The following is a 26,350-nucleotide window of genomic DNA, read 5'->3' as shown; positions in this document are numbered from 1 at the left end:
TCATCTCCAGAACCATGTTGTCAAAAAGCAACTGCCGAATTGATTTAAACGCGAAACTTTTCATGTAATGCAGATGACTACATTCGAAGTGATGACTTTCCGTTAACTCACTCCACTTTTACTTCAGCAACAGATTTAATGGAAATCCGCAACACAGAAGATGGTCAGGAAGAACCAAGGGAAGATGAAGAGAAGCAAAATGATGTCCCTAGAAAAATTGATACGCTTGAAGTAGTTATTGCTTACATAAATGATGTTAAGCAATTTGCAGCACACTCAAATTCTCCCATGTTGTTGGAAAAATTGTATATTGCAAAAAAATTGCGAAGAAAAATCAATTTTGACTAGAAAATTCAAACAGGTTTCCCTTCATGATACGAGTCAAAAAAAGTGAAATTCAAAGCACATAAACACGGGATTAAAATTTATTTACATACGGCGATAAAGGAATTTAAAGTTATAGAGTAATACTACAGAAATGCCGTATTACTTGTCAATTAGTGTGATAGTCTTGTGTTCTGTTGTACAATATACAGTAAATAAACATCTAGTGTGAAGGAGAGTACGTACATAAATACGCTCATACTAATGAATTTATGCTTCTATGCATGATACCTGAAAATTTTATGTAAGAAGGTTGCCCAGAAAGTAAATTCCGATCTTCGTTAAATGTAAACCACAGTGAAAATCGGAAACATTTTATTTTCAAGAGTTAGCTACACATTTCAGATGTTTGTCTACATAGTCGCCGCTCCGACTTAGACATTTGTCGGAGCGTTATACCAGATTTCCAACACCATCGTCATAGAAGGCAGCCACCTGTGCTTTCCGATAATTGTCTGAGCTGGTCTATATTCCGTAGCGTGCGCTCAAGTGGTGTCTTCGTATCCAGCGTTTAATGTGAACAGATATGATACTCAGGAGGAGCCAATTAGGCTGGTGATCGAACACTTCCCATCGAAAAGGCTGCAGGAGCGTCTTTACTGCCCCTGCAGAGTGCGGCTGAGAAATGTCATGAAGAACAGATTGCGTGGCAGTGGTGTTAGGTGGGCTGCATTCATTAAGGCAAAGTCTCTCAGCGAGCCCTCCTACTTGGCGGGAGACATCGTTGTTCTAGGCACCTTTACTCGCTCGCAGTGCGCTCACAAGTGAAAAGAGCGTCTTGATGCTATCGGCAGTCATACTAGAGACACTACCCAACACATCTGTGCAAAGCTTCATCCGGTTCATGTTGTCCATTTCGCGAACGATCGAAACTTACTCGTAGCTTAGTGAATTTCGTGTAATCCGGAAACTTGTCAAATTTGGAAAATTATTTTAACCCCATGCTATTCCATTTTGAGCACGTTTTACTGTACAAGCGACAGAATTTCTTTCGTGGGCCAGACAACTGGTGTCATCCTCCATAATCAACAACTGTTTCCGTAAATCTGGTGCCTTACTGGAAGAAAGTGCGCTGATGATGAAGACGTTGGTGGTGGTGAAGTCGTGTATGGTAAAGAACTAGCTCTGCTGGAGGGTGCAGGTTTCGACAGTTCTTTACATTTTGATGATAATGTCGCCGTGCGTAGGTAACTATGGGATGAGGTGATTATTGCTGATGTGTGACAAGAAGGCGGCGATGACGAAGAATGTAAACCACCTTCAAGTGTCAGTGATGGAGATGGAGACGATGTCTTGAATCTTGACATATCTAAACTGATTGAAGTGTTAAGTGCAATCGATGTGTGCAGGCATTACATCAGTGCGAAAAGGTGTAGTGAAAAAGCTCTTAATGCATTAGTAAGTTTGCAGAATGAGGTGTATACACTTAATACACGAAAAATAAACGAAGCCAAATCATTTGATTTCTTTGAAGCAGGATCAAATTCAAAATAGGTATTTTCTCGTTAATACTGTTCTTTGTTGTTTGTAGGGTGCAAAGTGCCAAATGACAATACAGTATCTAATTTCTCTAAAGCACGACCGAATAATATTTTTTCTTTTAATGCTGTACTCTATCTTGAAAAGTTTATACATGTAGGCCCATTTTTTCAGTGAAAACTATGACGTGTATTACTGTATCTATAGATGACTTCTAGGTAATTCTGAGCTACAAGTAACCGTTTCTCTTCCTCTTGACTTACGTATAAATCAGATTCGACTGTATGTGTCTATTATATTTCCAGGGCTTACAATCTTTTTAAGTTCTCATAATCTTATATTTCATTCTTATATTAACTCATCATTCTTACATTTTATTCCTATGTTCATTCTTCAGGAAAATTTGGTGCATTCCCTTGGAGGATAACGATCGTAGAGTAATCCGAAACATAGCTGTTCCGATCACCATGAGTATTGCGCGAAAGGAGCTTTGCCACAGTGACATTTCTTCATTCTCACTCGGGAAAGAAACGTCGTTAACACTGCTGAAGATTTCAAGCGTTGGCAAACGGCTAACCACGCATGGCGGACCACTTTCCCGAAAACCGGCGCCTGCAATAGATTATGAATCAAGATACACTACAGGAAATTCACTGGAAACAATTTCAAATAAATTTTCCATTCATATACTGTATTTTTTTAAATTCATTCACCGGCCATACAATTAGTAGACAAATAAGAACAACGTTATTTCAGGAGCTTTGAAAAACGTTCTTGTGGTAATCTTATACGGAAATTTGTAGATAAATGAAAACCAAAACAAAAATAATAATCGCCTTTCGAATAAAGAGCACAAAAGTGTGAAGCTGCGATGTTAGCCAGTGTGCCATAGCTTCAGCTGACGTATTTACTCACTAAATAGTCAAGTAAAGTACCCCGAAAACTTTGACTGTTGTTTTCTCGTAAATAGTGGAGTACCTACGGATAATCCGAGACACTTGTTCGCTTATTTTGGCTCCTCTTCCGGTGAACGGAATTTCGGTGAAGTGAGGTTATGGCACTTGCCGTGTTCTTCTCGTCCGTGAATCGCTCCAAGGCGTTCTCGCTTCCCACGCCCGGGTTCCCGGGTTCGATTCCCGGCGGGTTCAGGGATTTTCTCTGCCTCGTGATGGTTGGGTGTTGTGTGCTGTCCTTAGGTTAGTTAGGTTTAAGTAGTTCTAAGTTCTAGGGGACTGATGACCATAGATGTTAAGTCCCATAGTGCTCAGAGCCATTTGAACCATTTTTACTTTTTCTGCTTTCGGGCAGATATTTGAATGCTGTTCCGCTCGGAATCCTTCCGTAGTTTGCACACCATTTACTAACCTAACATCTGTTTGTTAACATTTACTTGAACGTTCCGTCGCCTTTTCTCTCGTCTCTATGACACCTTTCCCCTTGAGAAAGTCATTTTCTGCTATCACTTTCCGTAACCACACTGCAGCTTGTTTTCACACTTCTTTCAAACTAGTACCTTACCCTCAACATATACATAAAGCGCGTAAATACACTCCTGGAAATGGAAAAAAGAACACATTGACACCGGTGTGTCAGACCCACCATACTTGCACCGGACACTGCGAGAGAGCTGTACAAGCAATGATCACACGCACGGCACAGCGGACATACCAGGAAGCGCGGTGTTGGCCGTCGAATGGCGCTAGCTGCGCAGCATTTGTGCACCGCCGCCGTCAGTGTCAGCCAGTTTGCCGTGGCATACGGAGCTCCATCGCAGTCTTTAACACTGGTAGCATGCCACGACAGTGTGGATGTGAACCGTGTGTGCAGTTGACGGACTTTGAGCGAGGGCGTATAGTGGGCATGCGGGAGGCCGGGTGGACGTACCGCCGAATTGCTCAATGCGTGGGGCGTGAGGTCTCCACAATACATCGATGTTGTCGCCAGTGGTCGGCGGAAGGTGCACGTGACCGTCGACCTGGGACCGGACCGCAGCGACGCACGGATGCACGCCAAGACCGTAGGATCCTACGCAGTGCCGTAGGAGACCGCACCGCCACTTCCCAGCAAATTAGGGACACTGTTGCTCCTGGGGTATCGGCGAGGACCGTTCGCAACCGTCTCCATGAAGCTGGGCTACGGTCCCGCACTCCGTTAGGCCGTCTTCCGCTCACGCCCCAACATCGTGCAGCCCGCCTCCAGTGGTGTCGCAACAGGCGTGAATGGAGGGACGAATGGAGACGTGTCGTCTTCAGCGATGAGATTCGCTTCTGCCTTGGTGCCAATGATGGTCGTATGCGTGTTTGGCGCCGTGCAGGTGAGCGCCACAATCAGGACTGCATACGACCGAGGCAGACAGGGCCAACACCCGGCATCATGGTGTGGGGAGCGATCTCCTACACTGGCCGTACACCTCTGGTAATCGTCGAGGGGACACTGAATAGTGCACGGTACATCCAAACCGTCATCGAACCCATCGTTCTACCATTCCTAGACCGGCAAGGGAACTTGCTGTTCCAACAGGACAATGCACGTCCGCATGTATCCTGTGCCACCCAACGTGCTCTAGAAGGTGTAAGTCAACTACCCTGGCCAGCAAGATCTCCGGATCTGTCCCCCATTGAGCATGTTTGGTTCTGGATGAAGCGTCGTCTCACGCGGTCTGCACGTCCAGCACGAACGCTGGTCCAGCTGAGGCGCCAGGTGGAAATGGCATGACAAGCCGTTCCACAGAACTACATCCAGCACCTCTACGATCGTCTCCATGGGAGAATAGCAGCCTGCATTGCTGCGAAAGGTGGATATACACTGTACTAGTGCCGACATTGTGCATGCTCTGTTGCCTGTGTCTATGTGCCTGTGGTTCTGTCAGTGTGATCATGTGATGTATCTGACCCCAGGAATATGTCAATAAAGTTTCCCCTTCCTGGGACAATGAATTCACGGTGTTCTTATTTCAATTTCCAGGAGTGTAGATGAAAAGGTACGATATCTATAATCTACGTACAGTCACTGGAAGCACGTGCAGCGATAAAGTATCCAGCAGTATCTGTTCAGAGCGATGTAATGGAGCGCATGTTACATTCAACTGCAACGTGACTGTACCTAGTTACGTGATAAAGTAATTTCCCGTTAGGGGCGGTTCTTCAGTTCACCTTAAAGTCTAGTACAAAATGTGTGCAAGGAATTGTGTGTCACATTCAAGCATGTACCACGGCGTAATAGCAGTGGTACTAAGGGCCAGAGCAGTGTCATTGTCGGTTTGTTTCAAATCCGAAACAGTTTGTTACCAACAGTGAATGCAGGTTCATTTCAACCAGTTCCCGAGCGAACACGTGTACCTCGTAAAAGCCCATTGTTCGCAGCAGTGCATAAAGGTTTATGTCTTCAGGGGGCCAAACTGCACATAAACCGGGCGCGAGCTGACTAGAGGTGTGTTATACAGTCCGGCGATTGACGACTATGCCTCTTTTCAAGTTATGTGAGGTTTCGACTGCACTGACAACTAAATTGAGGCCTGTAACCGGCAGTGTGCTGGGGGCGGGGGGCGAGGGGGGGGGGGGGGTTGCAGTTCAGGCCGGAGGTTTGATGTTTTTAGGGTATTTTCGTATCATGACTTAAAACCACTCATTCAGGTTACTGTCCAGGGTCCAGAATGAAGTTTCACTCTTCAGTGGAGTGTGCGTTGAAACGAAACTTCTTGGCAGGTCAAAACTGCGTACCGGACCAGGACTCTAACCTGGGACGTTTGCCTTTCGCTGAGCTACCCAACCACGACTCACGACCCGTCCTGACAGTTTTACTTCCGCCAGTATCTGCCTGGGGAGTAAAAATTCATTCTGGAAATCAGGCAGAGGCTAAGCCGTGTTTCCGCAAAATCCTTTCTTCCAGGAGTGCTAGTTCAGCAACTTACGCAGGAGAACTTCTGTGTACTTTGGAAGATAGGAGTCGAGGTATTGATGGAAATAAAACTGTGAGGCAGGGTCGTGAGTCGTACTTAGGTATCTCAGTCGGTGGAGAACTTGCCCGCGAAAGACAAAGGTACAAGGTTTGAGTACCGGTCCGGGACAGTTTTGTACTGCCAGAAATCTACATCTTTATAATCAACATGGACACATCCGCCTTCCAATATTACAACACTCACGTTCACAAGACTGCAGGCAAGCGTTCCTTGTTTGACGAACACTCAAGTACCCTGCACCACCTCGAATGACCCGCTAACTCACGCGATCGTAATTCCATAGTAAGCGTCTCTGAGTGTTTGAAACAGCTGGCGAAATGTAGCAATTAACATTCACGCAGGTGATGCACATGTGCAGACAAACAAATGATCATAATTTCAGAAAAAAATTGGGTGATTTATTCAAGAGAAAAAGATCCACAAATCGAACAAGTCAATAACGCATTGGTCCATCTCTCGCCCATATGTAAGCGGATTGGCAATGATTGAGTTGTTGGATGGCCTCCTGGGGGATATCGTTCCACAGTCTGTCCAACTGGCGCGTTGGATCGTCAAAATCCCGATCTGGTTGGGGGGAGGAGCCCCACCCCCCACCCCGTAACGAAAAAAATGGTTCAAATGGCTCTGAGCACTATGGGACTCAACTGCTGTGGTCATTAGTCCCTTAGAACTTAGAACTACTTAAACCTAACTAACCTAAGGACATCACACACATCCATGTCCGAGGCAGGATTCGAACCTTCGACCGTAGCAGTCGCATGGTTCCGGACTGCGCGCCTAGAACCGCGAGACCACCGCGGCCGGCCCCCCGTAACGCTTCAATAATTAATTGTTCACAATTGAGGAGAGATCCAGCGTCCATGCTGGCCGAAGTAGGATTTGGCAGTCACGAACAGCAGAAACTCTCGCCGTGTGCAGGCGGGCATTAACTTGCTGAAATATAAGCCCATGGTGGCTTAACATGAAGGGCAACGAAACAGTAGGTAAACTATTGTCATTATATTTGACGTACCACTGCATTGTGGGGTTGCTGCAAATGACAAAGAAAGGGTTCGTGCTATGAAATGACATAGCACCCCAGACCGTGACTCCCCGTTGTCAGGGCGTACGGCGGCCGGCTGCTGCGGCCGAGCGGTTCTAGGCGCTTCAGTCCCGAACCGCGCTGCTGCTACGGTCGCAGGTGCGAATCGTGCCTCGAGCATGGATGTGTGTGATGTCCTTAGGTTAGTTAGGTTTAAGTAGTTCTAAGTTCTAGGGGTATGTGACCTCAGATGTTGAGACCCATAGTGCTCAGAGCCATTTGAACCAGTTGAACCAGCAACACGAAACAGTTCAGTTAGATGCGCAAGTCACACTGAAAGCAATTTTACTCCAGTCAATGAAATTCCAGACCGAAGACGCGACTCGAGACGCCCCCGGCACCGGTCGGATACCGGCCTGACTGCCCTCTCTCTCTCCCTCCGCCCGCCGTACGGTCCAACAACCAATAGTCTTCTTTTCATAGCAGGACCCTCTTGGTTCAAATAAGACCTTTGTAATGTGTAACGAAAGAAAGCAAACAATAAAGACCAAGGAGGCACTAAACACAAAGTCCACAGATTATGCGAGGGGTGTTCACTAAGTAAGGCAACGCAATGTTTCCTGAAAGCAGATTAGTTTTGTTCAGGGTTCCAATACACCATATTATTCCCCACTCTCCTGGCTGAAAAAACCGTATTTTTCAACACAATCTGCGTTCAATGCGGCTGTCTTATGTCGGCTTACTGGGAGGGCGTGTTTGCCCGCATGGTACCACTCCACTGGTCGATCTCGGGTCCAACGTCTTGCCGCATCAGTAACATCGACATCATCCACACACGGCTTCCCGCGGGGTCCATCTTTCATTCGCAGACTGATGCAAATTAGAAGGTGCGGGACCTAGGTTGTATTGTGGATGCGGAAGAACAGACCGCTCTCCGGTGAGCAGATTTTTGTGAGGCCTTGCGTTGTCATAGAGAAGTACCTCGTTTGGATTTTTGTGGCGACGAACACACTGAAGTCGTTTCTTCAGTTTCCTTGGGTAGCACAATGCACGTCACAGTTTATCGTTGCACCACGACGGAGGACATAAAACAGAATAACCACTTCAAATGGTTCAAACGGCTCTGTGCACTATGCGACTTAACTTCTGGTGTCATCAGTCCCCTAGAACTTAGAACTACTTAAACCTGACTAACCTAAGGACATCACACACATCCATGCCCGAGGCAGGATTCGAACCTGCTACCGTAGCGGTCGCGCGGTTCCAGACTTTAGCACCTAGAACCCCTCGGCCACTCCGGCCGGCGACGCATTTACAGCTTAGTTTGACACTTTGAGGCTCACAACACTAAATGGTGACTTAAACCTCACAGATGTTGATAAAAAGGGGCAGGGGTTATACAGTTCCAACACATTTAAACCTTGTAGCTAATCAAACAGTAGTCTTGCAGCTCATCTGCTAAAGGAAATAGCTCCTATTGACCTCGGCCCACCTATTAGTGTGCAATACATTCCAAATGGACTTTACAATCTTAAAACGTTTTATAATACAATGTGGCAAGACTCCCTGAAAAAGAATGACGAAAGTAAAGGAACTATATAGCCATTTGATGAAAGAAAAGAAGAAAAATAACATGGTACCAAGATATAAATCCCTTTACAGGAAAGTAATTTGGGAAAATACTCATCGTCGTAACTTATGGCTCTGAGCACTATGGGACTTAATTTCTGAGGTCATCAGTCCCCTAGAACTTCGAACTACTTAAACCTAACTAACCTAAGGATATCACACACATCCATGCCCGAGGCAGGATTCATACTTGCGACCGTAGCAGTCGCGCGGTTCCGGACTGAAGCGCCTAGAACCGCTCGGCCACCGCGGCCGGTTAACCCCTTCAGAATTCCAGAAGGCTGTCGCAATGACTTTACTGGCTGCGGGTGCGGTCTTGAATTTTTTCTTCGCAGGAGAGACGGTGTGACGCCACTCCATGGATTGGCGCTTTGTTTCTCGTTAAAAGTGATGGATTTATGTTTCCTAACGTGCGACGACGCTCGAAAAAAAAAATTCCACGATCAACAGACGGTGCTTCGTTGCTCTTTATGGTCTTGCTGTTAGGCTGCGAGGAACTCAGTGGGTACCCACCTTTGAATACCCCAACTGGTGGACGAGAATGTCAACGCTACTAACAGAGATGTCCAGTTGCACAGCAAAGTATTTTTGATTGTGATCCGTCGATCTCCCCGAATGAGTGTGTCTCCGCATGTTTCAACATTCCAAGAGTCACAGGTGTGTGTGTGTGTGTGTGTGTGTGTGTGTGTGTGTGTGTGTGTGTGGTGGGCCGGCACCCGTAAGATCGCATAGGTTTGCGCGACCTTGCGATGACGACAAACGCCTCACTCAGTGACTCGTCGTGCTTTTGATCACTGTCCTGTTCCGCAGACACTCCGCGATGCTCTGGTTTCAGTAAAAAGAAACTCAATTACAGTTCTCTGCTTGGTATGCACCTCCGCTACAGACGCCATTTTGAAGGCTACATATAGTGCTGCCATCTATCGGAACTTCATGAAATTATATGGACTGCAGCGGGAGTATTCCACGAACTCTCACAATAAATTACACATTTTTTCAGCCGAAAACATTACTTATTGAACTCTATTCGTAACGTAGATGAGCGCGGTAAGAACAGCCTAATTTCCGGTGCAAGCATCCTCTTGTGTTGTGATTTTCCGCCATTTGCAATGCGTTGTGGACTCTTTTTACGTTTCGTTCCGTCAAATGAGAATAGATCTTTTATAGCCGGCTGCGTTAACGCCACTGCTAGACGCCTGGCGCTCTCGTATTGTATTCAACAGGTTCATAAAACTTTGGCTCTTCACTTCTCGAAATCGCTTGAGGGCCGCGTCGTACCAGAGCAGCATTCGTTACATTGTAAGGCTTACTTACTTTTTCTTTCTGGTAAAAAGGAATCACACTTTTCATCTTCGCAAGCGCGATAGCCTTTACCGTGGCATTTAAAACGCCTTCCAGAGAACAGTATACGTCCATGTTTTGGCATACTTGTGGGGGATTAGGTGTCTGGACAGCTCCGCAACTGTACGTAGCGTCCTATTCACAGGCCCATTCAGACTAAATTTGTTCTGCAGCTTGAGACTGTTCTTAAACTATTAACGGTTCTTCTAGTAGTGTAGGGTAGATGGTTTGTTGTTGTTGCTGTTGTGGTCTTCAGTCCTGAGACTGGTTTGATGCAGCTCTCCATGCTACTCTATCCTGTACAAGCTTCTTCATCTCCCAGTACCTACTGCAACCTACATCCTTCTGAATCTGTTTAGTGTATTCATCTCTTGGTCTCTCTCTACGATTTTTACCCTCCACACTGCCTTCCAATGCTAAATTTGTGATCCCTTGATGCCTCAGAACATGTCCTGCCAACCGGTCCCTTCTTCTAGTCAAGTTGTGCCACAAACTTCTTTTCTCCCCAATTCTATTCAATACCTCCTCATTAGTTATGTGATCTACCCATCTAATCTTCAGCATTCTTCTGTCGCAACACATTTCGAAAGCTTCTATTCTCTTCTTGTCCAAACTATTTATCGTCCATGTGTCACTACCATACATGGCTACACTGCATACAAATACTTTCAGAAACGACTTCCTGACACTTAAATCTATACTCGTTGTTAACAAATTTCTCTTCTTCAGAAACGCTTTCCTTGCCATTGCCAGTCTACATTTCATATCCTCTTTACTTCGACCACCATCAGTTATTTTACTCCCTAAATAGCAAAACTCCTTTCTACTATAAGTGTCTCATTTCCTAATCTAATTCACTCAGCATCACCCGACTTAATTCGACTACATTCCATTATCATTGTTTTGCTTTTGTTGCTGTTCATCTTATATCCTCCTTTCAAGACACTGTCCATTTCGTTCAATTGCTCTTCCAAGTCCTTTGCTGTCTCTGACAGAATTACAATGTCATCGAAGAACCTCAAAGTTTTTATTTCTTCTCCATGGACTTTATCACCTACTCCAAATGTTTCTTTTGTTTCCTTTACTGCTTGCTCTGGGGAAAGGCTACAACCCTGTCTCACTCCCTTCCCAACCACTGCTTCCCTTTCATGTCCCTCGACTCTTATAACTGCCATCTGCTTTCTGTACAAATTGTAAACATTCTTTCGCTCCCTATGTTTTACCTCTGCCACCTTCAGAATTTGAAAGACAGCATTCCAGTTACCATTGTTAAAAGCTTTCTCTAAGTCTACAAATGCTAGAAACGTAGGTTCGCCCTTCCTTAATCTAGCTTCTAAGATAAGTCGTAAGGTCAGTGTTGCCTCACGTGTTCCAACATTTCGACGGAATCCAAACTGATCCTCCCCGAGGTCTGCATCTACCAGTTTTTCCATTCGTCTGTAAAGAATTCGCGTTAGTACTTTGCAGCCGTGGCTTATTAAACTGATAGTTCGGTAATTTTCACATCTGTCAAACCTGCTTTTTTTGGGATTGGAATTATTATATTCTTCTTGAAGTCTGAGGGTATTTCGCCTGTCTCATACATCTTGCTCACCAGATGGTAGAGTTTTGTCAGGACTGGCTGTCCCAAGGCCGTCAGTAGTTCTAATGGAATGTTGTCTACTCCCAGGGCCTTGTTTCGACTCAGGTTTTTCAATTCTCTGTCAAACTCCAGAATGAGATTTTCACTCTGCAGCGGAGTGTGCGCTGATATGAAACTTCCTGGCAGATTAAAACTGTGTGCCCGACCGAGACTCGAACTCGGGACCTTTGCCTTGCTCTACCATCTGAGCTACCGAAGCACGACTCACGCCCGGTACTCACAGCTTTACTTCTGCCAGTATCCGTCTCCTACCTTCCAAACTTTACAGAAGCTCTCCTGCGAACCTTGCAGAACTAGCACTCCTGAAAGAAAGGATATTGCGGAGACATGGCTTAGCCACAGCCTGGGGGATGTTTCCAGAATGAGATTTTCACTCTGCAGCGGAGTGTGCGCTGATATGAAACTTCCTGGCAGATTAAAACTGTGTGCCCGACCGGGCGTGAGTCGTGCTTCGGTAGCTCAGATGGTAGAGCACTTGCCCGCGTAAGGCAAAGGTCCCGAGTTCGAGTCTCGGTCGGGCACACAGTTTTAATCTGCCAGGAAGTTTCATATCAGCGCACACTCCGCTGCAGAGTGAAAATCTCATTCTGGAAACATCCCCCAGGCTGTGGCTAAGCCATGTCTCCGCAATATCCTTTCTTTCAGGAGTGCTAGTTCTGCAAGGTTCGCAGGAGAGCTTCTGTAAAGTTTGGAAGGTAGGAGACGGATACTGGCAGAAGTAAAGCTGTGAGTACCGGGCGTGAGTCGTGCTTCGGTAGCTCAGATGGTAGAGCACTTGCCCGCGTAAGGCAAAGGTCCCGAGTTCGAGTCTCGGTCGGGCACACAGTTTTAATCTGCCAGGAAGTTTCTCTGTCAAACTCTTCACGCAGCATCTTATCTCCCATTTCATCTTCATCTACATTCTCTTCTATTTCCATAATATTGTCCTCAAGTACATCGTCCTTGTATAAACCCTCGTATTCTTCCACCTTTCTGCTTTCACTTGTTTGCTTAGAACTGGGTTTCCATCTGAGCTCTTGATATTCATACAAGTGGTTCTCTTTTCTCCAAAGGTCTCTTTAAACTTCCCGTAGGCTGTATCTGTCTTACCCCTAGTGAGATAATCCTCAACATCCTTACATTTGTCCTCTAGCCATCCCTGTTTAACCATTTTGCACTTCCTGTCGATCTCATTTTTGAGACGTCTATATTCCTTTTTGCCTGCTTCATTTACTGCATTTTTATATTTTCTCCTTTCATCAATTAAATTCAATATTTCTTCTGTTAACCAAGGATTTCTATTAGCCTTCGTCTTTTTACCTACTTGATCGTCTGCTGCCTTCACTACTTCATCCCTCAGAGCTACCCATTCTTCTTCTACTGTATTTCTTTCCCCTGTTCCTGTCAATTGTTCCCTTATGCTCTCCCTGAAACTCTGTACAACCTCTGGTTCTTTCAGTTTATCCAGGTCCCATCTCCTTAATTTCCCACATTTTTGCAGTTTCTTCAGTTTTAATCTACAGGTCATAACCAATAGATTGTGGTCAGAGTCCACATCTGCCCCTGGAAATGTCTTACAACTTAAAACCTGGTTCCTAAATCTCTGTCTTACCATTATATAATCTATCTGATACCTTTTAGTATCTCCAGGGTTCTTCCACATGTACAACGTTCTTTCATGATTCTTAAACCAAGTGTTAGCTATGATTAAGTTGTGCTCTGTGCAAAATTCTACTAGGCGGCTTCCTCTTTCATTTCTTAGCCCCAATCCATACTCACCTACTATGTTTCCTTCTCTCCCTTTTCCTACTCTCGAATTCCAGTCACCCAGGACTATTAAATTTTCGTCTCCCTTCACTACCTGAATAATTTCTTTTATCTCATCATACATTTCATTAATTACTTCATCATTTGCAGAGCTAGTTGGCATATAAACTTTTACTACTGTAGTAAGCGTGGGCTTTGTGTTTATCTTGGCCACAATAATGCGTTCACCATGCTGTTTGTAGTAGCTTACCCGCCCTCCTATATTTTTATTCATTATTAAACCTACTCCTGCATTACCCCTGTCTGATTTTGTATTTATAACCCTGTATTCACCTGGCCAAAAGTCTTGTTCCTCCTGCCACCGAACTTCACTAATTCCCACTATATCTAACTTTAACCTATCTATTTCCCTTTTTAAGTAATTTCTTTTATAGGTGGTAACTACAGTTAATTTCTTTCCTTTTAGCGAAACCCTCTTCCATAGGAGCACTTTCTTGCCACAGTAAAACACGTCTAACATCGGGCTTGACGTCTAAGGGTAACGCCCGCTGCGAAAACTTTTCCTGCATATACAGCATGGGAAGTGCGGTGTTTAAAATGAGGATTGGGGAGGGGGTGGAGGGAGGGGGTACCTACTACATCGGAATTTGCATCGGCACAAAAAAACACTCTTCCTGTGCGCAACGGAATTAAATTAATCAAATTATTTCTCCCCAAAAACATAACAGTTCAAAACCAATGATACCAGGATACCATCTACTTGTATTACAGACTGAACTAAGGATCACGAAAATGTTTATTTTCTAATCAAAGACAAATTTGGATAGTGATAAGTACATCGATTGATAAACTCAAACTGACGTACAACGAGTAAAAATAGTAAGGGTTGGCAAAGTGGAGGAAGGATTTCCGTGACTTTCCCATTGATGAAATGAACTGATATTGGAATCTAACAACCTCGATGGTTGGTGGCCTCTTCTTGCAAGTACCACGGCTCTCGCTGTAAAAAACGCCTCAACTTTATACATGAACAAACTCCTGTGTGGAATTACTCTGCCTTAGCTGCGAAGATCTCACCTACATCCAACACAAGCTGCAAGATACCCGATACAATGCGCAGAGCGTTGTCTCGGAAGTGACCTCGAACGGACAGCTCGTGCTACGGAACGTCCCCAAGTAGGCTACCGTAGCCGGCGCCTTCACTCGACTGCTCTGGTGGCCGAAGTTCCTTTTTCTACGACACCGACGGCCGAAGTTATTACCTTCCGGCTCGCACGGCCGTAGTGTCTTTACTGCACGCCACCCGCAGGCGAAGTGTCTTTACGTTCGCTCCGTAAAATTTCCAAAGTACTCCACGTGGAGCACTCAGAAAAATATGTTAGAACACCAATGCGAGCGTTGTTCCGCGTCTCCGCTCCAGCCGCACGCGTTCTAGCACGAGAAAATCCCCCTCCATACAATTCTGAAGCATCACTTCTAACATGGCATAGCGCGTACCCAATTGCAGGCCGTCCCGTCTGTATCTTTTCAGAGGATTGCTGGCGAGAGACGATGCTTTCCTAAAAGTTCTTGTAGCCGACAGTTCCCACGGCGGACGCCGCAGAGCCCCCCCCCCCCCCCCCTCACACACACACACACACACACACACACACACACACACACAACACACCACTCTAACGTGCATTGAATTCACTTCTCTTTCATTCTCTTAAAAACAGCGTTTTTTTTCTCGGGAGCAGTCGCCCAGCCAAGGACATCGCCCTTACACTTCAGGAATGCTCGCCCTCTATTCAGCCCATAAAATTTCGCCGGCGACGCTCTGCAGGCGTCCCAGGCCCCGTTTGACAAATTCCGCCCAACACAACAGAATAGCTTCGCGCTGTACTGGCCGCCCGAAAGGCGCCATGGTAATGCAGACCTCATACTGTGCCCGACCCAACTGTTGTTCTCACCCATACGCCCAGCGAGCCCTTGTTGCTTTTAGAAAGCGCGGCCGACGACGTCCCAGTTTCTGGCTACAGGAACGCGCCTCTTCACTAGAGGTCATAAATATCTTCCTCTCCTTGATGAGGCAAAATACCTCTGTTCAAAGGTTTTCAGACATCCACAATGGATTAAAGTCTTATACCTCTGTTCGTCGCATTACTCTTCCCAGCAAGCGATATTACACTCAGCAAAATGCCTTCATCAACCGACCACAATCAGAAATCAACAATTGTCAATAACGTTTAAGATTGCACACAGCCGTGCAGCACAATTAACCGAATTAACTGGTCCCATAAGAGCATCTGATAACGCAGTTATGATCTTAACGTGAAACAAAAGCAAGTCGAGAGGACGGGGTGCGTCTCAAATGACATGCTGAAGATGTATAATTGCACATCAGGTGTTTTGGGTTTTCAATCTTCTCCTTCCATTCTATTTTTTCCCACCACACAGCTTCATATGGGTGGCGGTGCAATGCCGACAAAGAGTTAGATCTCTGGGTTGATCTGAGGCACCCTGAAACCAAGCGTACTGACCTGGTCAAGGCGAGGTCGCAGTTAACCAGAGGAGCTGCGGATTTGTTCCCCACGTAGGACTTGTTAGAGTAACTCCCACATATTTTGACGTTGACATTGTTATGCTCTTCCGTTGTGATTTCCGCCATTTTCAATGCATTATCGAATGATTTTACGTTCTTTTCCGTCAAGTACGAATCGACCAATACATCCGGTTGCACTAACCCATCATTACAGGTATTTGAAATCCACCATACTTACTATTAAAATGCGTATTCGTTTGACCATACGAGTTTTGTTTTAGTCACTTAAAAATCGTCAATGAGCTGCAACGAAGCAAATTTATAGTCTGGGTTTGTTTCGAGATCTAAGAAGGATACTGAAGTGTGATTCTTACTTACAGCTTTTTTGTCTGACATCGGTTTCTAGTTTATAGTGTCGTCTGCATTTACATTTTCGAGGTGTTCATGAGTTAGGAACCGAAGTTTTTGCCATAATTTCGCTTTGGCGTGCGACACTACATATGTACTGACTTAAAACATGACAAAATATTGTGCCTTTAATGTTAATACACAGTGCCGTGCCTCTGAAATCACTCCGAAGCCCAACCAGGTTGGCAGCACCGTCATGTTTACACGCGAGGAACGTGGAGGGGAGGGGAGGCAGTAACACGTGTAGCGACCGCTGTAATACGTAGACGAATAGTGTGAGTCACCTAACATTACCGCTGGATATATTTCGTAACGAATAGTGTGAGTCACCTAACATTACCGCTGGATATATTTCGTAAACCACATCAAATGAATCGATTCCACAGACCGAACGTGCGGAGAGGGGCTAATGTAATTGGTTAATACAAACCATAAAAAATGCACGGAAGTATATTTTTTAACACAAACTTACGGTTTTTTTTTAATGGAACCACGTTAGTTTTGTTAGGACATCTGAACATATAAACAAATACGTAATCAGTGCCGTTTGTTGCGTTGTAAAATGTTAATTACATCTGGAGATATTGTAACCTAAAGGTGACGCTTGAGTACCACTCCGCTGTTCGATCGTGTGTATCGGAGAGCACCCAATTACGTAGGGATTCAAAGGGAACGGTGATGGACCTTAGGTACAGAAGAGACTGCACATTACGTCCACATGCTAACACCTTTTTATTGGTCTTTTTCACTGACGCACATGTACATTACCATGAGAGGTGAGGTACACATATACAAGTGGTTTCAGTTTTCAATTACAGAGTGGAATAGAGTGTGTCCCGACATGTCAGGCCAATAGATGTTCAATGTGGCGGCCATCATTTGCTGCACACAATTGCAATCTCTGGCGTAATGAATTACACGCCGCAGTACATCTGGTGTAATGTCGCCGCAGGCTGCCACAATACGTTGTTTCATATCCTCTGGGGTTGTAGGCACATCACGGTACACATTCTCCTTTAACGTACCCCACAGAAAGAAGTCCAGAGGTGTAAGATCAGGAGAACGGGCTGGCCAATTTATGCGTCCTCCACGTCCTATGAAACGCCCGTAGGAGGTTTCAAGCGTCAAGTTTAGGTTACAATATCTCCGGATGTAATTAACATTTTACAATGCAACAAACGGCACTGATTACGTATTTCTTTATATGTTCAGATGTGCTAATAAAACTAACGTGGTTCCATTTTAAAAAACGTAGGTTTGTGTTAAAAAACATACTTCCGTGCATTTTTGTATGGTTTGTATTAAACAATTACACTAGCCCCTCTCCTCACGTTCGGTCTGTGGAATCGGTTCGTCAGTATTTGATGTGGTTTACGAAATGTATCCAGCGGTAACGTTAGGCGACTCACCCTGTATACGCGAATGGCGTAAACACAACAATTACACTCGCAGACTGACCAGAACTTTTGCTTGACGATGCTCCTCGCACACTTTCATAGCATTTATTCACTGTGTAACGTATATGAACCCTCCTTTCGTCTGTATAAACCACTGACAATTATAACTCCGATGTGTCATTTTTTCCAAAACTTTAATTTGATGTCCATTTCTTGAACCAGTTCCGTCATTTTTTGAAATTACACATAAAGAGTGTCTAATTTATCCGAAATTTTTTGAAACTAATTCCTATAGACAATTTTTTTTCTCATAGCTTATAGCTCTGAATCCCAGTTTCCTCATTTACTTCATTTCTTTTTGAAATGCCATTATACAGTGACCTATACAGTGCAGAATAACATGCAGAATGAGGCAAAAATAGGAATACGACGAGCATTCTGGATAAAATTAACGTTTGACCTTAATATTGACCTTGGCTTTCTCCTTGACCTCCCTTACTCCACTTCGACCCAACTCTTCTTCCATCCCTCCTCTCCCCTTTCCGCTCCTCTCACCCATTCCTGAACCACACCCGTTTCCCTCTCCTCATCTTTCCTAAACCACAACCCGTGTTTGTAAATAGACCAATCCGAGAGCTTCAAAGCCAACACACATATTCAGCTGTCCCTATGAAGTTCAGTATTTTACTGCCATATCTGTTTATCCAATCACTTTCTCAGCTCCTTCTTAAGCGACACCGCTTTCTTGAAAGCAAATCGCTGAAGCAGCCCATCAAAGTTCTCAATTCCTTCTTAACACGCCCATTGCCTTTAAACTGCGAATCAGGGGCTCTATAAGGTAGTTGCATTACAAATATTTAGATTACCCAATCACAATCATTACTTTACTGTCACAAAAAAGGAAAAAGCCAATCAGACAACTTCCTACAACAAGAATAGGCAAGGGATCATAATGTCATTCTCATACAATGGTGATGGTAATTGAGTAATTATTGTCCGCCTTGCCAGTTGGTACAGTCATGTATTTCCTTAGCTTATCGGCCATACAGGTTGAAAATGGCGTGATAACTATAGATCACAGAGAAAGCACTAGATATCTAGCTCATTATATATTATGGAGGTGCTTCATTATGTAACACAATAATCATATCTTTTCTACATGTAGAACCAGGGCGTTACAATCACATTACAGTTATTTTAAGGCGTTGATAGCATCTATGGCTAAGGGTATTACAAGGGATGTGAAGGAAGGAAAATATTTCTGCTTAGCAAGAGTGACAAGACACAGATTGTACAGCATCTGTGTAGTCAACATCGAGTATTTGTTGCTGGTGACGAAGAAGGTGACCTCAATGGAAAAAAATTAGCTTCGTGCAGTATGCATTAGACAAGTATTTGTCGAGCAAGGTCTTAACGGGCAGGAAAGACCCAACGTGGTTTATTAACCGTAGTAGAAAACAGCTATGTAACAAAGCGAGCTTCATCACAGATTGAAGAGAAGTCAAAACTTATCTGACAGACAACAGTTGAGCGAAGCGAGAATGAGCGTAAGGGAAGTAAAATTATGTCAACCGGTCTGACTAAGAACCCTTGGAGGTTTTGGTCTTAACATAAAATTAGTAAGTGGCGAAGTCATCTTTTCCCTAACGGCACCGAAACGGAAAATGACAGAAGGCCGAAATACTGAATTCGGTCTTCCTAAATTGTTTCATCGCGGAAGACCGCAATGGGGTTCATCCTTTCGATTATCGTACTAACTTCGAAATGGCATTGAGACGACTGGCCGGCCGTTGTGGCCGAGCGGTTCTAGGCGTTTCTGTCTGGAACCGCGCGAGCGCTACGGTTGCAAGTTCGAATCCTGCCTCGGGCATGGATGTGTGTGATGTGCTTTCGTTAGTCAGGTTTAAGAAGTTCTACATTCTAGGGGACTAATGATCTTCCTAATGACCCATAGTGCTCAGAGCCATTTGAACCATTTGATTTTTGAGACGACTAGAGACCGGATTACATGTATTTCCATGTTGCGTATGCATTTGCACATTTGGCTCCTTTTCATCGGTTATTGCATATTTTAAGTAAAAACTAGTGACTATGCATATTTTCGCTCTGTGTTTACTATATTTTAAAAATTTTGGCGGGCTGTCTCCAACTCGATCTGGTTTTTATGTCTCACAGATTGACCATGGCCTAGAACTGCGTGCAGTCGCTAACTGAGAGGTCACTGCCTAGCGAAATTATTACAGAAGAGTAACAGGGAAAGTCAGACAGTCAATGCGCTTACTCCCACGCCCCCGGTTAATTCCCCTCCGTTGTCATACCGTACGCGTCGGCAACAATGAAACTTCGCAAGCTTTTAGTCGCGTGTCCATTGTTGCAGTTTAGCTTTCTATTTACTTTTACACAGTTGAACGTGTTTACGACATGTAATGTGTAACGTGTTGAAACGGCGTTTCATGTATAGCTGACCGTCGTGGAACCTATACATATAACGGAATTCTTCTATATTGTCGAATTTACGAGAGAAACTTTTCGTGCAAAAAAAAGTTTCAAATAGGCCAGCGTGTCAAGACAAGTCTTCATATCGCAGGGATGCAGAAGAAAGGGCCACAACAACAACTACTAAGAACAGCAAGTTGCAGTAGCAGGGTTCTGTCCAAAGGTAACCAAAAAAGTCGGTTTAGCACGGGTCTGTGTGAAGCATTCTTTGGAAGCAATATTCTTCTTCACAAAAAACTTACAAACCATGCCCTCAGAGGCTTCCTGCGCAAATATTGCTTAAATCAAAATATTCCAGATGAATCAACATTGCGTAAAAATTACATACTGACAATATACGTAAATGTTCTGGAAGAAATACGGAATGAACTCAAGGACAGCATTATCTGGATTTCAGCTGATGAAATTACAGAAACTTGTGGCCGTTACATTGCAGATTTAATTGTTGGTGCTTTAGAAGAGGAGCTTTCTTCTTCCTAATTAGCGGCCGGCAAAGAACTTGAAAAAAGTAAATCATTCTGCCATCGCCAGATTTGTGAATTAGGGTATTAGAAAAATATTTCCAGAATCTTCTTCAGATGAAACGGTGTTTGCGTTTATTTCAGATGCTGCTCCCTATATGATCAAAGCAGGAAAATCCCTCCATGTATTTTATCCCAATTTGATTCATGTGTCGTGCTTCGCTCGTGGAGTATATAGTCTTGCTGAAGTACGTTACACGTTTGTGAATTTAAATGAACTGATTTCATCCACAAAGAAAGTGTTTCTAAATGCTCCTGCTCGCATCAAGACCTACAGAGAAAAACTACCAAATATGCCTTTACGTCCCGAACCAGTGGTAACTCGTTGGGGTACGTGGGTCGAAGCTGTGTTTTTATGCAATGAACATTTCGATGCCAGTAGGGGGTTAGTAAAGGACTTCGATAGTGCAGAGGCTTTGGCAGTTTGCCAGTACAAGGAAGCTTTTCTGACTCCAGCATTAAAGAAGACATTGCTGTGATTAGTACTCATGTTTACCATATACCTGCTAGTATTACAAAGCTTGGAACTTAGGTTTGGCATTGAATGAATATATTTAGTTATTGAACACAATTATTCTAGTAAACTCCTCATTGCTGGAGGTATTCCCAAGAAAATTTAAACAAAAGTTTGAAAACGTTTTAAGCAACCCAGGTGAGCCGTGTGGCTCGATCAGCGATATTTCCACACTGTTAGCATAGACATGTTGCTCCAGACAAGAGTTTTACGGCTATTATAATGAAAATACGACGAATCTTACATTATGTATTTAATTGCTAATTACGTTAGTGGTTTTCGGCAAAGCATCCCAAGCTACATTAGATGAAATTGCAGAATGGGTTGGGTCCAGTTCGTACTTTTTGTGATAGACTGGGCGGAAATTGCCCAATAGTAAGACACGGATTTTCATATATAAATTGAAGTAATCTAATGTTTTACATTTAAATAAACACCACAACTTACACGCTCTTTGGTATTAACATACTTTGGTAGCTGTTTCACCGATTAACAAGCTTTTTGGATGCTTCTATTGACGGCAACTACTCATCCAACAAAAAGGATCAATAGTCATATGTAAAGACACCTTTCTTATAATCCAGTCGAAGTGTTCATTGTTTGGGAAATACTTCCTTTTTAGTTTCAACTCATCAGGTTTTAAATATGATACACATTTTCTAGAGAATACACCAGGAAGTCGAAGGACTCTATAAATCGAAATTTTATGTCGTAGTCAGGTGCAAACGTAGCGAATCCCGGAGGACCGGCCATTGTCAGGCTGTCTGTTATAGGACCTATACTTTCTCCTTGCGCATGTACATGTATGCATTTTAATGTATGTTAGCATTTACACATACGTCCCCACACCTCTCATCTTAACAGAGAGCTGAAGCTCCAGAAAGTGCCGTAGTAGTAATGTGGATTAAAAAACATTTATGAGGGATCCACAGATCGAGTACTCTGTAATTAATACGTTAGTTTACGTGGTAACAGACACCGTTAAGAGCACCACAGCACAGCAAAGGAACACAGCGGATGAAAGCGAATATTCCTAATAATCTGTGAAAAGCTGAAAAAAATGTGTTAACACAAAATGAGGCACTGTTATCGGCAAATTTTAAGTGAATTTATCTGCTAATGATGAGTGGTGGTAATTAAACAGCAGCGTATTGGCTGTACATGGAGAGGTTCCATCCTGGGCAGAGGCGTTGGTTCCTGCCTTGACTCAGCGTTGTGGGGACAATGGGGCGTAGCCCGATCAATTAGCGACGAAATTGCAGGTCTCTACAACAGACTGAGTATGGGGCACAGCAATTGTGCTGACCGCGTGTCGCCTGTCTCAAAGCTCTCTAATCAGGCATCTACTGAATCCGGTACACGGTATTTACTAATTCTCTTACAAATGTTTTGCCTTTGTTCATCACTGTTGCGCAATTTACAGATGAAATTCACACACATATTTATATCTGTTGTTGCGTCTACTCTTTTGTACTGTCAACTCTTGACTGTCATTCCGCAGCTCATTGTGGCGCACACTCAATTCTCATTTTGAGAACACTAGGTCAAAATTTTTTGCGTTGTTTCCCATTCTCCTCGGTTGTTGAGATGTTGTTCACTCCTGCTCTTAGTCTTTCGTCGTGGTTATAATTCAGTTTTTTGCAGTCTATCCTGTTGTTGTGGTCTTCAGTCCAGAGACTGGTTTGATGCAGCTCTCCATGCTACTCAGTCCTTTGCAAGCTTCTTCATCTCCCAACACCCACTGCAACCTACATCCTTCTGAATCTGTTTAGTATATTCATCTCTTGGTCTCCCTCTACGATTTTTACCCTCCACGCTACCCTCCAATGCTGAATTGGCGATCCTTTGATACCTCAGAATATGCCCTACCAACCGATCCCTTCTTCTAGTCAAGTCCTATTCTGTTCAATACCTCCTCATTAGTTATGTGATCTATCCATTTAATCTTCAGCATTCTTCTGTAGCACCACATTTCGAAAATTTCTATTCTCTTCTTGTCTCAACTATTTATCGTCCACGTTTCACTTCCATACATGGATACACTCCATCGACTTCCTGACACTTAAATCTATACTCGATGTTAACAAATTTCTCTTCTTCAGTCGCTTTCCTTGCCATTGCCAGTCTACATTTTATATCCTCTCTACTTCGACCATCATCAGTTATTTTGCTTCCCAAATAGCAAAACTCATTTACCACTTTAAGTGTCTTGTATCCTAATCTAATTCCCACAGCATCACCCGATTTAATACGACTACATTCCATTATTTATCCTATAAATTTGAAATTTCATTTCTGCACTATTTATTTTGCTCCTGAATTTGATATGTGATACTTGTGCTTCCATGCAATGCGGAGTAATTGGGTTTACGCTACCCAGCAGATCTCCTCGCGACATTTTTGTATGTAACGTCTATTTGTACTACATTTCCCGAAGTAACTGAATAACTTGTTTTCCATTTATCTGCCGTATCTTTGTATTAAAAAATTAACGTATTACCAATATGTAACAACCAGTTGTATAGTTCGTCGTCTTATGAAATCTCCACAGGATCTTACGCTTTCTAATGGTAACAATAACACATGCCTCATTATTACTCTAGTTGTGATTAATAATACTATCATCGGTATTTTATTATTTCTGTTATACCTTTTATCAGAGCTATTCAAGATTCATATCGAAGTGTGACACACAAATATATAAACGCTGAGACCAGAAAGGGATTTGGGCTACAGGTCACTGCGAAACGTGAAAACTGAGAATGAAGCTATTAGGAACTACTGAAGTGTGGTGGTGAAGGGGACTGTTGAAGATCAAATAAACCCATCGGGTAAAGCGTGGAGGTCGATGTGGAAAAAATGCCAAATAAATAACACCATGAATTGAAGAGAAACAGCCGGCCGGGGTGACCGTGCGGTTCTAGGCGCTACAGTCTGGAACCGCGGCACGGCTAAGGTCGCAGGTTCGAATCCTGCCTCGGGTATGGATGTGTGTTATGTTCTTAGGTTAGTTAGGTTTAAGTAGTTATAAGTTCTAGGGGACTGATTACCTTAGAAGTCAAGTCCCATAGTGCTCAGAGCCATTTGAACCCGTTTTTGAAGAGAAACACGGTCCACTCGCAGTAATTCGACCACCTTTCAAAAGCCTGAATAACCACCTTTTGCAGCACGAAGATGCAGGAAGGAAGTAAGTTAAATTCTGGAAGTTACCGACATGGATGGGGAGCCAGGCTGACTCCAGAGCCGTGGCCATCTGGACTAGTTTCTCGGTTGTAGATCCATAGCGCGAAAAACCCGATCGAGATGGTCCAACAGATTCTCGATTGGGTATAAATCCAGGGGTATCAGTGGCCGGAGGAGTATTCATCCTGGTGCTTTCTGAACGCACGTACACTGCGAGCTGTGTGACACGTTGCATTGCCTTGCTGGTAGATGCCATCTTGCTGAGGAAAAAACAAACTGCATGTAGGGGTGGATATGGTCCCCAGGGATAGATGCATACTTATGTTGATCCATTGTGCCTCCCATAAAGATGAGATCACCCTGGAATGCCAAGAGAATATGCCACAGACCATAATGGTTCTAAATGATAATTAATCGAAACCCTCAGCTGCCGACAGGTGTTGTTGATATACCTCAATGGGGACAGCTGAAAATGTGTGCCCGGCCCGGTACTCGAACCCGGGATCGGCTTACATGGCAGACGCTCTATCCATCTCAGCCACCGAGGACACAGATGAAAAGCACGACTGTAGTGACATATCCCTTGCACGTTTCCGTGAGACCCACATTCCCAACTGTCCAAAATTTACATACGTAATGTTCCTAATAGATATTTGCCCATCTACTCATTACTGGCGCCAAGTAAGGTGACGATTCCCGCAAGAGTTCGGGCAACGTGTGCGCATTCAAACAGACGAAGGTCAATGCCTGGGTAGCCTTTAACTATATGTGAAGATAGTAATTGTTCTCGAAAGAACAGATACCACTGATGACCGTGCAGCTTCTCTAGAATATTCTAGGGACCGTGCAGCTTCACGGGAAGCGTGCAAGGGACAAGTCACTGCAGTTGCGCTATTCATCTGTGCCCTCGGTGGCTCAGATGGATAGAGCGTCTGTCATGTAAGCAGGAGATCCCAGGGTTCGAGTCCCGGTCGGGGCACACATTTTCAGCTGTCCCAATTGAGGTATATCAACAACACCTGTCGGCAGCTGAGGGTTTCGATTAATTACCATTGATTGTACAGAAGCTGCACGGTCACCAATGGTATCTGTTCTGTAGAGAACAGTTACTATCTTCGTACATAATGCTTCTTCCTCCGGTCTGGACCCTTCCAGCGATTGATGCAGTGCCGTATACGCCAACAGCCATCTATCCGATGGAGCCTGAAACGTGATTCATCTGAAAACCTGTCGCCACTCAGTGGAATTCCAATTGTGCTAATGGCGTGCAAATTCCAGCCTTCATCGCCAATGAACGGCTGTCAGCATGGGCGTATGAACCAGAAGCCTGCTGCTGATGTCCATACGCAGCAACGTTCGCTGAACAGTCATTGAGGAGACACTGTTGGTACGCCCCTTGGTTCATCCGAGCCGTCAGTTGGACACTCCTGTATCTATGATCCTCTGTGCACCACAGTTGCCTCGTCATAGGTTTCGGATAGCGCCATTTTGCCATACACGGTATACTTTAACCACGACCTTTAACGTGAACAGTTTCTGAACTTAGCCGTTCCGGAAATGCTTCCAACCTCGGCCTGAAAGCCAATTATAATGCCCTTTCGGGCGTCAGAAAAATCGCTCCGTTTTCGCATTACGAGAATGGCTTCACTGTTTTCCGTGTTCCCCCGACACGCTTTATACAGGGTGAAAAGTATTTCAAAGGACAAACTCTGGGAGGTTTTAGGGGACATCAAAACAAATATATTTCTCCAATGTCATTTTTCCCTATGAGGAGTATTTAAACCGATAGAAAAACTGTGCTCTGGGTGGATAATCAACTGGTTCCAGGTTGTGGACACACTGCAAGTGAAATGGACGTAACAATTGCTCTCGAAGGACTGTTATTACATTCGTCTGATTCGTCCCCATGTTACGTGCAATTGCACGAATGCTGATTGAAAGATCCCGCTCCAAATGCTACAAGACAGCTTCCTCAAATTGCAGCGTTCTTACCGTGCGACGGTGTCCCTGTCCAGGTAATCTGCTAAATGACCCGGTCTCAAGCAGACGTTGGTACACAGCAGCAAAGGTCGTATGATCCGGTATACGGCGATTAGGGTACTGTTGT

The 26,350-nt window shown here is 44.2% G+C and overlaps 1 protein-coding gene across 2 annotated transcripts in view; it reads left to right on the top strand.

The window, feature by feature from the left end:
- LOC126272718 (solute carrier family 12 member 6) overlaps positions 1 to 26,350 on the top strand; it is a 1,173,553-nt gene that overhangs the window by 903,543 nt on the left and 243,660 nt on the right. The gene's annotated exons all lie outside the window — the stretch shown is intronic.

Source organism: Schistocerca gregaria, chromosome 5 (assembly GCF_023897955.1).
Source record: "Schistocerca gregaria isolate iqSchGreg1 chromosome 5, iqSchGreg1.2, whole genome shotgun sequence".
Lineage (NCBI taxonomy): Eukaryota > Metazoa > Arthropoda > Insecta > Orthoptera > Acrididae > Schistocerca > Schistocerca gregaria.
Note: the sequence above shows the minus strand (reverse complement) of the source record. Positions and strands in the feature narration are given on the sequence as shown.